Source organism: Helicoverpa armigera, chromosome 16 (assembly GCF_030705265.1).
Source record: "Helicoverpa armigera isolate CAAS_96S chromosome 16, ASM3070526v1, whole genome shotgun sequence".
NCBI lineage: Eukaryota > Metazoa > Arthropoda > Insecta > Lepidoptera > Noctuidae > Helicoverpa > Helicoverpa armigera.
Genome location: NC_087135.1, coordinates 9,261,075 through 9,274,101, shown reverse-complemented (window position 1 = coordinate 9,274,101; position 13,027 = coordinate 9,261,075). Strand labels below are relative to the sequence as shown.

General features: G+C 37.4%; 1 protein-coding gene and 2 long non-coding RNA genes across 3 annotated transcripts in view; 1 reads left to right on the top strand and 2 right to left on the bottom strand.

Moving 5' to 3' along the window:
• LOC135117921 (uncharacterized) overlaps window positions 1-13,027 on the bottom strand; it is a 343,287-nt gene that overhangs the window by 19,825 nt on the left and 310,435 nt on the right. The gene's annotated exons all lie outside the window — the stretch shown is intronic.
• The window catches only part of LOC110372169 (uncharacterized), a 168,357-nt gene that overhangs the window by 29,364 nt on the left and 125,966 nt on the right, over window positions 1-13,027 (top strand). The window lies entirely within an intron of this gene.
• LOC135117980 (uncharacterized) lies at window positions 7,849-8,923 on the bottom strand. The gene is made up of 2 exons (XR_010277283.1): window positions 8,482-8,923; window positions 7,849-8,114 (listed from the first exon to the last, which is right to left on the bottom strand). It is a non-coding gene; the product is annotated as an uncharacterized LOC135117980 (long non-coding RNA).

Here is a 13,027-nt window from a genome sequence, read left to right as displayed (position 1 = left end):
TTACACATAACTTTTTATTTACTTGAAATGCTCAAGTCTTAGAGTAACCTAAGAAGTCCTGGTTTAGCCCATAAGCAGACTAAGCAATTGCTTAGGGCATCAATGCAGTGCAATCATTACCCAAGTGGCCCCGATGTATTGAAAGATTGTGATTAATGGGTAGGTACCAACATAATGTATATCAAAGTGCTTAGAACAGATTATGGGTAACTTAAACTAATGAACTTAAATTATCTACAGCAATGTTTAATTTCAGTAAAATATGTTATTAATGGTTTTTTGTGGGTTTGCCGTTGAAAAAATCAACGCATGAGACATATTTCATAAGTAAGGAAGCGCGAGCAAAGCGAGCGCGAAATTTATTTAGTCTAAGGACACAAAACAAATAAAAACCACTGTAAATTAACAAAGCAAAGTCAAAAAGTAAGATATGCACAGAAATGAAGTGCAAATGTACATGAAGCCGCGAGCGAAGCGAGCGCGATTTTTTCCTTAGAGTTTTCATGAAGTAAAAATACCATAAAAAGCCAAAGTAAACAAAAAGCTATAACGGACGTGCGCGAAATGATTTTTCGGAATCGAAGGCCTCAACAATTAAACAAAGATAAATTGCGATCAGTGCCGGTTTTAACTCAACCAGCGGTTGCTGGTTGGTGAATGCAAAAACACGTGAATGTGTCTTCTGATTGCGCGAGCGAAACGAGCGCGAAATTTCTTGTAATATTTTAGAACTCAAAACAAAAATTACTTAAAATTTTGCCCAAACGTACATAACTCTTTGTTGATGATGGCGCCTATGTATTAAAATTTTGGGACTTAAAGTAGTACCGTAAATAAGAAAGTTCATATGGAAACTAGAAGTTACTTTCTTATTAATAAAAGAACATAAAAACGACGCTCCCTTTTTGCTAGGGTAGACTAAAAAAAAACTTGAAAAATAAAAACAACTGTAAAGTGAAGCAAGCCCGAAAATTTTTGAGTTTTGGATCACTAAAAGTCCTAAACATATATAGTAAAAAGCGACTGTGAAGTGAAGAAGCCGCGAGCGAAGGGAGCGCGAATTTTTTTGAGTATTGGACATTAAAAGTAGCTATATGTGATAAAAAATTGAAGCGTAAAGTAAGGAAACCGCGAGCGAAGCGAGCGCGAAAATTTTTGAGTTTTGGGACATAAAAGTAGTGTTTCTTCGATAATTTCTCAAATTTAACGCCGAATTAAACACAAATTCGCCTTGGGCGCCCCTGAGCCCGCGGCGCCCGGGTTATTCGCACACGCTGCACCATAGGTTAAGTTGGCCCTGATGCTATCCATTCATTTGGATACAGTTCTTGTAAGTTGCAGTCTTTGATGAAATTTAAAACAAAAATAGGAGTAACATTCTGATCAAGGATTGGTTGGGGGCGCCTGCGGCGAACCTTATTTCCGGCGCCCTGGGCCGTCGCCCAACCGCGCCCTACCCTAAAACCGCTACTGACTGCGATATCTGACATGGAGGCGCGAGCGCAGCTAGCGCGAATTTTTTTGGGGATGCAAAGGATGAACCCTTCAAAATTGATAGAGGACGACCAAAGCGAAGGCGGTTTTTCTGAAATTTTATTGCTAATCTACTCATCTATTTTTAGTAAAAATATTTTTATTACGTAATTATGGTTTAATTTTGCCGTATGGGTTGATTTTGCCGCCCCCTAAATAGTGCCGCCCAGGGCATTTGCCCCCCCTGCTCTCTCCCCCCACGCTACGCCAATTGTTGATCTTAAATCGTTTGTAATAATTTTTAATTTTGAAAATGATCAACAGATGTAACTGAAACCGGCAGTATAAGTAATATTCTTAGCGCTATTGCTGTGTTTGGAAATATTGAAATCAAATAATTGGTAAAAAGATATTGTTTTTTTTTAATATAACATGATAAGTCGCTCGATTTGCCGCCCCCTAGGATGTGCCGCCCGCGTGCGGTGCACGCGCTGCACGCCCGCTTACGGCGGGCCTGCTTATGATTTCCTTCAGCTTTTCAGAGAGGTAACATTACTTACTAAGACAAAACGGAGGAATTCCTACGACTTTTATCATAGTGCATTCTTCCTACATTCATTTCAAGAAACATTCCATTTGTTAGACTTTAATAAGTACCTAGGTACTGTTGCAGTTAATTTGATGTCTCTAGTTGTGAACCTCGGTTTGACTGAACTTTGGATCCTTTTAATACCTAATTCACGCACATGCTTATTAATTTGGTTTTTTCAAGCGTTCTTTATGTAAGTTTTCCTTCTTTTTCAGCATGTATTTACATATTTATTTGTCGATTTGTCATATTTATTTGATGATGCACGCGTTTAGTGATACATAAAAATACTGTAAAAAAAGAAATATTTTATATTACGCACATTAACATCTTTTATGTCGCTAATTACAAAACAATAGAAAATCGATTGTATCTCGCGTATATCTGTGCTTCGGTATACAGCGGGTTCTACTATTTTAAGATACTTTGAGAGGTGCACCGACATAATCAATGAAAGTTGTACGGGTTTTCACTCCAGGGTACACAACTGCTACCAAAGTCAGAAACTAAGATTGTTTGACGTTCAACCTTGCAAAGAGGTTACTTGGTAAAGCCTTGCTTGGAAAACTTCCCCTGCGTGATAGTTCCTGGGTTCTAATCCCGGATGTTTGAATACTCTAAGTTCAGCCTCTAAAGCAGGAAGAGAGATTTGCCTGTTGAAATGGAACTTCTGTCATAGAAGTTTGGTTTTTAAAATAAGTCTTGATTTTATGTATTTTTCGTTGTTTTTGTCCTCCTTTAAAAATATGAAATATACTAATCAAATTACAAGTCGGCAACTAAATGATTGATTGCTGTTTTTTTGTAAACATCTTATAAATTTCTAAATTTTGATAAAATTAAAATAAGGTAGATACAGTTATGTTATATTATCACAAAAACAATAAGGAAGCCTAATTATTATCACAATCCAAATATGTATATTGAACACCATTTCTCTAAAAACTCCCGAGCTTGCTTTCAGAATGCACGCCAGAAATAAAAAACTCGACCAGATTTTTTTTAAAAAAAACCTCACAGATAGCATAGGTTTTTTGCATATAAAAAAAAAAAAAACAAACTAGAACACCGGTATCAGTGAACTAAACTAGCTAAATAAAGCGATTGCACGTATACGTTGGTATACGTTTGACGTTGCAATACAATTCGCTTCGACGATTCCGACACGGTTTGACGCACGCAGCCATACGTCAAACGTGGTTTAGAATTTAAAATAATATAGGAACAGGAATTGTTAGGGAGATATGCTTTAAAAAAAATGTAGACTACGTTTTGGTTGTTAGTTTTCAGGGAAAATATACCTGCATCTATTCGTATTACCTATAGGTATGTTCAAAACTATGTACTGAAATTATGTAGATATTATTTTGCTCTAATATGTACTGATGTATTTAATACTAGCTTCCGCCAGCGGCTTCACCCGCATGGTGTGTTGATAAAAAGTAGCCTATGTGTTAATCCAGGTAATCATCTATCTACATACCAAATTTCAATCAAATCGGTAAAGCCGTTTTTGCGTGATTGAATAACAAACGTACATCCATACATTCTCACAAACTTTCACATTTATAATATAAGTAGGATTATTAGTCGTCAAGAATGACGATGCAAGTTATTTTTGGTTAATATATTTTCACCAATTCTAGATATATCACACTTAATATGCTAACTTCTTTATATTACAGCCTTTCTAAATGTAGAGGTATGTATAACGCAAATCTTATAATATAAAAATGAATCGCAAAATGTGTTGGTAAGCGCATACAACGCCTGGACCAATTTGGCTAATTCTTTTTTTGTTGTGTTTGTTATTGTCAGGAGAAGGTTCTTATGAAAAAAAATAGGGTAAAGTAGAGAAGTCAGTTGACGGGATCGAAGCGGCGGGCAAAAGCTAGTGTAATATAAAAATGATCCTAAGGTGACATTATAAAACTAAGCTTAAAATATCACTCTCGAATGTAGTTCATTTCTTATCTATTCTATATTTAAATAACATTTTTCATCACCCTAAATCTAGATTGTCTTTGATACCATACGCCTACAGGATAAAAATACATTTGTTTTCATAAAACATCACTTAAAGAGGTCGTTACTTGTGTTTATGTCTCTTTTATGTTATAAAGCCTAGTAAGGAGGTGCTATAATAATGTTACTTTCTCAAATTCTTAGAACTTATGATTATTATGTTACTTTTATGTATTACTATATTTTTCCTGTGGTTTCACCTAGATTCTGTGGAAAATTAACTACTACTCTGAAGCTATCCAGTCTGCGGACAAAATAGCTTTCAAATGAAATAAGATTTATTGAACAGACCAAATGTTTATAAAAGCATTGGCTTTGCGTAAGGATTCCACCAGCATCCCGAGAGAAATCCTTCCTACGCCCGTATAAAAAGTAACCTATGTCCCTTCTCGGGATCGACGAGAGACCATACATACAGGTACAAAATTTCATCGATTCAGTAGTTTTGACGTGAAAATGCGACTTACAGACAAATCAACGTAGTTACCTTCGCATTTAAGTATAATATTGTTAGGGTATGGTATTGATTTATGAACTCTTAGTATCTTATAACTAGGTACATTTCAACTCTTAATTTATACAGCAATGTCCACAACAATACTAACAGAACAGACCCAACAGTTTCATGCTTCTAAAAACATGTAGCAAACCCTAGTTATTTGCTAGTCTAGCGAATTTCAATTTATTGCCTCACCAGCCCCTTTGGGACCACTAATATGTTTTGTGGCACGCCTTGAGCACTTCTCGGAAACCAGCAAAGACGGGTAGTCTGCAGACTAAAAGTCGGCCGACAGTTAATACGATGGTTGACTGTTAAAGTTCGGCGTCTAGTTGTCTTTAATTGGTAACGGTCCATATGATTTTATTTAGGTAAATGAAAAACGAAATTAAAAGACATACGTAGGTATCATCTTTTATATGTGAAGTAAAGTGAACAAATCAAAATCAATAAAAAACAAAACATGAAATTTTGTCAGAACCAAATGACATTTGACAACATTATTTCCGGCCAGAATTGCGAAAATTGGCTATTATTTTTAAAGAAAATCTTGATTCCATTTAAAGGACAATGCCAGGGTCTGGGCTCAAAGTTTGCCCAGCAGTGGGAGTAGTTCCAGCTGGTTCCATAGTGCACTCTGAACACGAAATTCAAATATTTTTGAAATCGGTCCCAGAGGTCCCGAGAAAAACCGGTTCTAATGTTAAACTTGAACAGTCACTTTATGAAGCCCAAGCCATTTGCCCAGAAGTGGGAATAGTTAGAATAGGTTCTTTACTTCACTGTTAATATGAAATCCAAATATTTTGGAAATCGGTCCCAGAGGTCCCGAGAAAAACCGGTTCAAATGTTCTCCATAGATAGTCACTTAAGAAAGCCTGAGCCATTTGCCCAGCAGTGAAAGTGGTCGAAATAGATTCTTTACTGTACTGTTAAGACGAAATCCAAATATTTTGAAAATCGGTCCCAGAGGTCCCGAGAAAAACTAGTTCTAATGTCAAACTTGAACAGTCACTTTATAAAGCCCAAGCCATTTGCCCAGTAGTGGGAATGGTTAAAATAGGTTCTTTACTTCACTCTTAAGACGGAATACAAATATTTTTGAAATCGGTCCCAGAGGTCCCGAGAAAAACCGGTTCTAATGTTAGTCAGCCATTGTTAGCAAGCCATTTTAAGCAGCCACAAACCTAACAACCTCTTTTCTTGAAATAACATTCAAATAGTTAGTGGTTTCACTGTTAACAGGATTAAAAAAAAAAAAAAACAGAAATAGACGTTTAAAGGTAACTGTTATTTCTCTTGCTTTTCAGTCTCTATCTACCACAATCAGTCCTAAGTTCGTGTAGCGTCATGCAATTAATATCCGCAATGGCAATGGAAAAATCTTATCAAGAAGAATAAAATAAGCTCGAACACGAGGTAGTAAATAGATACCGTTGAGGAGTTCCCTCGTCTCACTGCCGTCTCCATTGTCAGGTCAGGTCTTAACCTCCACTGTTTTGTGGTGTCGGAGACATATGACAAGTTTTTATTCGATATGTGCTTACTATTTCCGAGAGTTCCCTATTGTTTTAAGGTTTCTATAACCGAACCCTGGACCCTGGACCGAATAACAAAAGAACCATTTTGAAAGTAAATCCTTTCAAAGAATAAAATGATTGTTTAAATCGGTTGGTAAACGACGGAGTTATGCACGTACTTACGTAAAAAGAATACAAACGAACTGAGAAACTCCTCCATTTTTTGAAGTCGGTAAAAAAATCATATTTGTCGATTAATATTATAATGCATTTCAATTAAGGTAATAAAAGCGGAATAGTTAAGAGTTCGTAAGCATATTTTTCGTAATATTGAATAAGAGTCAAACCAGTTTTTCTCAGGACTCCTGGGATAGATTTCGAAATATTTCGGTCTGGGACCTATTATAAGCATATGGAACGTAATACACTATGCAGTAACTGTGGGCAACTCTTGAGCCCAACTTCCATACAAAGAATAGCATTGTCCTTTAGGCTAAATACCTGATCTATGTGTGTATTCATCTTCATACTGATTAATAATCCCAATCAAACTATCGGCCGACTAAAAGTTAACAGTATGCCTAGTCTAAGACATAGCATGATGAGAATGGGAGACAATGTATTATTTAACAATATTCTAAGGTTTTTGTGTCAAAGGTCACAGGTGTATTTAATTTGAAATGGCATACATTTGATTTAAGACTCACGTCTGGTTAAAGAGATTGTACTAACTGGGTTATTGGGTTTCAACAATCATCATCATTTGCCTAGCTTCTTCGAACTATGTTGGGGTCGACTTCCAGTCCAACCAGATGCCGCTGAGTGTTTAACAAGGAGCGACTGCTTATTTGACCTCTTATTTGACCTCTTCAACCCAGTAACTCGGGTTATAAACCCAATAATGGGTTTCTACAACCAATTCATGTTTTTTATTTATCTTTAACATGTGTTTTTAAACATTTTTGAAGTTAAACAATCTAAAAAAGTCTAGAAAAAATAAAACAATAGACTGCCAATTAGATTACAGTCTTCAAAAAGATTCGAAATTTATTTAGTATCGATAGAGTTCTACTCGATCTGAATATAAATATCGTCCTACAAACAAAGCTTGTGTAGTTGCAGGATCGATTGTAATTTAATCGATAAAGTTGAAGGGTAATTTGATACGATGATTATGTTACGGAATCGGATTAGAAATAACAGATTTAAATTAATATATGTACCTACTAAACTTTTTGTATTTATTGAGTTTATTATCTAGGGTTATTTTCTTTAAGTTCTCCATCATTATTTCTTCTGTAGATTGTAGCAGTAGGTACTGTAGAGTTTGAATATTAATATTTTTTTTAATGCTGGTCAAATATATGCAATTGACATCAAGGGATATAACGGACTCAATTAAACAGATTACTTAAAAGTTAAGTTTCTGTAAAATAACACAAGCAAAGTTTTTCATAGAATTCTAGTTTATTCCGCGCACTAAATCAATTTGCAAGAATATCGTAGGCTCAATTCACTTGGTGTCGTAATGAAGTCAGCCATTCGACTCTGGTCGGAAAAACCGCAAGATATTTTATTCATAGCTCTCGGTCGAACTCAAATCTGTATAATATTCGGATGGCTTGTTGGATTTATAATAATAAATCATTTATTTGCGAGAAATATGGTGTTACATTGTCCCGGTCTGATCCTCTGCTACGCTACTTTATCCCTCCCAGGGGTTATTAAATAAAAAAAATAGGTAGGTAGCAAGATGGACAATTTAATTACCGCACACAAAATACAGTATAGCTCGGTCGGCAGGAATAAACAATGGGTTAGAGCCCATACATACAGTTTTACAGTGATTAACCTCCTCACTGGCCTAGCACTTCCCTGACGTCACTGGTCGCTGCAGGAACAGGTGGCCGCGCGCCGCGCTCAGGTCCAGGTGCTGGTGTAGGGTTCGAAGGTCAACCCGCTACAGTCCACCGCGGGGAAGCAGGAGATTTAAGGTGTACGTGAAACCCTGTAATGCGCAATAAGCGAAGGCATTACACACTGGCCGTAGACGGTGAGCAGCCTCAGCAACGCTTAATAGGGAAGCGCTAAAAGTGTAGATGTGTTGCTGTGGATGTTCACTATCAGATACGGAGATAACAATAATTCGGTTACTTAGCAAATTTAAACATTTGAAAATTTTAACGGTAACTAAAACGCAAGTAGGCAAAAATTACATTATTAAGAAAGTGTGGGGCAAAAGCACATAATAAACTTGCAAGAGAAATAAAGTTAAGCGATAACACAAATAAAGAGATTTCCCAGCTAAAGCAAAGCGAAAGAAACCGTTATGATTTGCTTAGCTTCTGGCTAATTTAAAATTGGATAGCACTTACCCAATCGGGGTTTAAATCACACACACTGAATATGCTGAGTATTATTATATGTCGAGATATATAGTCGAGGGAACGGTAATGACGCCCTTAAAAAGTTTAATCGCTATGGCGATTATAATTACTTAGAAAAACCGTTGGATTAGCTTTTGAAAAACTGGCGTGCGTTCGCCTCGATATCCAGATTCGCACTGACAGCAGCCGTGACAGCGGCGACGTGGAAGCGAGGAGTCGCTGGTGCGGTCCGGGTGCCTAATATGTCGCTCGTTTAAATACGTGCGTGGTGATAAAATGTAGCTGGCCAGAAATTTTGATGCGTTTAGTTTGCTACTGTAAATAGTTTAGTTTTTGTAAATAGTTTTAGTTTTGTAAATAGTTTTGTTAACTTTATTTTACTCAACATTTTATTAAAAAGAATTAAGACATGTAACAATTAATGTTACATTACCCCTCGTCTCAGAAAGAGTTTTTTCTCAAAAAACTCGTCTATAGATTACCACTAACACTACACATTCATACTATCAACTATCAAAATCCTTTCATAATATCAAACAAACTCCCTTACACAATAGCTTCAACAATATAAAATCATGTTGACGCGACCTTCTACAACAAGTTATCTGTGATTTATCGCACAGAAAACCAATGCTAGTCGTAAGAGGTTAATTTAAGGTGACTTGTCTCAATTCATTTTAAAAATGTAAAAAAATCTGTTAGCTACTACACTTAGTGTTTTTAAAATCTTTGATATGCCAGACACCTATATTTTTTCCTGACATATCTTCCAACACATAGATAAGTGGAGACCGTTTTTCAATTACACGGCATTTGACAAATTTAGGTGCAAGCTTTTACTAAAATATTTGTCCTTATTACTTAGAACAAATGCGCGTTTGTAAACTATGTCTCCCACATTAAACTCCGCCGGCTTCCTACGTAGGTTGTAGTGTGCAGTATTCTTCTCATGTGCATGCCATAACGAAGCCTGCACATCATTGAAAACTGAACGCAGACACCCTAAGTTTTCAGCGTATAAATCGCGAGGAAGGAATAACACTTCATCGCCCAGGTCATTGTCCGTATAGTGCGATCCGCATAAAACTACTTCTCTACCGTAAACTAAAATGACGGGGTATAACCGGTAGCTTCATTTACAGAATTGTTTATCGCGAACTGAACCTTGGGAATGGAGGTGTCCCAGGATCTATGATCGTTTCCAACAAACGTAGACAAACTAGTTACAATAGTTTTGTTGTAGCGTTCTACCGTGTTAACTTGTGGTGTATACTTCGGCGTGAAAAAAACGTTAGGAATTTTGTACTTTTTAAATAGCGCGTCAGTAGCTGAACTTATAAACTGTGTCCCATTGTCCAAGAAGATTGTTTGTGGAACTCCGTGAACCAAAAATATAGAATCCTCTAAAATCTTAATAACTATGTCCGCAGTAGCGCGACGTACTGGGAATATATGACAAAATTTTGAAAAAATGCACATAACAACTAATATATAGGAATTTTGTTTTCGACTGGTGGGAAGAGGTCCCACAAAATCAATTGAGATCATCTGAAAAGGTCTCGAACATTGCTTCGGGCGACCCATTTCTCCCAATGTAGTGTGATTTTGCGCCTTATAAGATAAGCAAACCGAGCAGGAACCTACATATTTAACGACATCCTGGTGCATATTTGGCCAGTAGTAATTTAATGATAAGCGCCGATAAGTCTTAAAAATACCAAGATGTCCACCGGTTGGCTCTGAATGATTTTCGGCTATGATGCTTTCACGAAACTCACTAGGTACGACTTCCTTCCAGTCAAATTCTGAAGTTAATTGGTTGTTAATATTTTTTGTGAGTCGGAATAATGAATTATTTTTAATGGTGAAATTAGGATAATTTGAAGGAGTAGTCAGACAGCCGTTGTATATTTTTTTAAACCAGATGTCGTTTGTGTTGGCATTCGCCAGAGATATTGCATTTACCGGAAAAGCTCTAGACAAGGCATCAGGAATAACATTGTCGACACCTCGACGGTGTTTGATAACAAAATTAAATGAGGACAGTCTTACCCCCCATCGAGCTAATCGTCCTGTGGGATTTTCTAACGACAGAAACCATTTTAACGCGGAGTGGTCAGTGTACACCGTAAATGTTTGTCCGTTTTCTATATAACACCGCCAATGTTCGAGAGCAGCTAACACGGCAAGGGTCTCCCTTTCAGTTATGCTGTAGTTTTTCTCAGGACTGGTGAAAGATCTACTCATGTAGGCAATCGGATGTTCTTTACCGTCTATAGTCTGCGTTAACATAGCACCAATACCGTAACTACTCGCGTCGGTGTGCACTTCGAAAGGCTTGGAATAGTCCGGACAAGAAAGAACAGGAGCGGAAACCAAACATTCCTTCAACGAGTTAAAAGCCGCGTCAGCTTCCGATGACCACTTGAAAGAAGGAGCGTTTTTCCCGTTAGCAGTGAGCTTATTAAGTGGACCAGCCACTGTGCTAAAGTTAGGGACGAAACGTCGGTACCACGTAGCAGTGCCGAGAAAGCGTTTCAACTCCTTTCTATTGGTAGGGGTCGGAAAGTTAATAATGGCTTCCACCTTGTCCGGATCAGTGCGTAAACCACGAGAATCTACCACGTAACCCAGATATTTTAGTTCGCTTCGAAAAAAGTTACACTTTTCGAAGTTTACGGTTAAATTTGCCTGTCTCAATTTGTCCAAAACCCGCAACAAACGAGAAACATGCTCATCAAAGCTAGAGCTTATTACTATGACGTCATCCAAATAAGCAAAGGTCTTAGACTCCATATCGCTAAATAATAAATCCATGAGACGTTGTTGCGTTGCGGGGGCATTCGTTAACCCAAACGGAGTGGTTTTAAAACGAAAAGTGCCACGGCCCGGAACGTAAAATGCGGTTTTATCGCGGTCTTCTGGCGCTATAGGCAGTTGCCAAAATGCTTTGGACAAATCGATACTGCTCAGGTACTTAGCATCGCGAAGGTTATCTAATATCTCCGAAACATAAGGCAAATTGTAAGCATCACGCTTAGTTACTGCATTCAATTTCCTGCTGTCTAAACAGAACCTCGGCTGTCCGTTCTTTTTATTGACAATGAGCACGGGTGAAGACCAGGCGCTTTCGCAAGGTTCGACAACGTCAAGTGACAGCATTTCGTCCACCTGCTCAATTAAGATGCGCTGCTTTTCGGGGGACATCCTATAATAACGCTGTCTAATCGGTTGTACGTCACCAGTGTCAATGCGATGGCATATTAAATTTGTTCTACCGAGACCCTTTTCTTCTGTAGAAATAGTCCGAAACTGCGCAATCACATTATCAGCTATCGCTTTCTGTGACACCGACAAATTATCGTAGGAGTTGATGAAAGGTTCACCGCTACCATCTTTTATTTCCGCTAATGGGACGTTTGACATCGTGATGCTACCTATATAGTTCGGGCAAATCCGAAAAGCGCGCCAAAAATCCACTCCTAATATAATTGATGTCTCAATTTCGGGAACAACATATGCCTTAATAATGTGAAACTGGCCCTCAAAAGTAACTGGCAAATTAACCGAACCTAAGGTGTTTAATGATTGACCGCCAGCGGCTATTATTTTAGGGTGGTCATCCTGGTTTAAAGTGCAGTCCACTAGTTGTAAATGAGAATTGTTTCCCAGAATTGAAACTGCAGCTCCAGAATCAAGTAACCCAACAGCATTAATGTTATTTATTTTAATATTTACATAAGGCCTAGAGTCATTTAGTGGTTTTGATAGCAGAATTGTAGCAACTCTGTATGACGAGGAAAATTTTCTTATAAAATCAAGCCAAGCATCCCAGTCTTGCTTGCTAAAATTGTTACAACTCTGCTTAATTAGTTTTTTTGATTTTTAGTCTTACTACAGTTAGGGCAATCGGGTGTCTTCACATCCTTCATACCACATTTAAAACAAACGATATCCCGTGGAGCCTTGCATTGACGAATGTGGTGGGTGTTATTACGACACCTCGGACAGTAAGGTTCCTTTTTAGCCACGTTAATTGCATGTACATATTTATTGTTATTATTAAAATTATTATTTCTATACTGATTGTAATTATTATTTGAATTATTTTGATTATATTTATTGTAACTACTATTATTAGTCTTATTTATAGAATTATGGACATCCTTAGTGTACGCAAATTCAGGAGCAAGCGTGTCGGAAGTAACCTTAGGAGGCTCCTGAAATTGTGACAGTCGAGTCTGAAATGCCTCGTAGTTACGACATAACGAACGCAAAGTGTCTATAGTTGTGATTTGAGGTGCAGCCGCTAATGTACTAGCATAGCAAGGTCTGATGTTATGTAAGAGAATTTCTAATTGTTCTACTTCCGAAAGAGGGCTGGATAAACGCGAGAACATTCCACTCATAACTGCCAAGTAAATGGTAATATTCTCACGTTCTCCCTGAGTACGAGAACGGATTTCCGAAATGAGTCTATAATCATAATCAGTTTGACTAAAGTCCTCTTTTAATAACCGCGCTAATTCAGGCC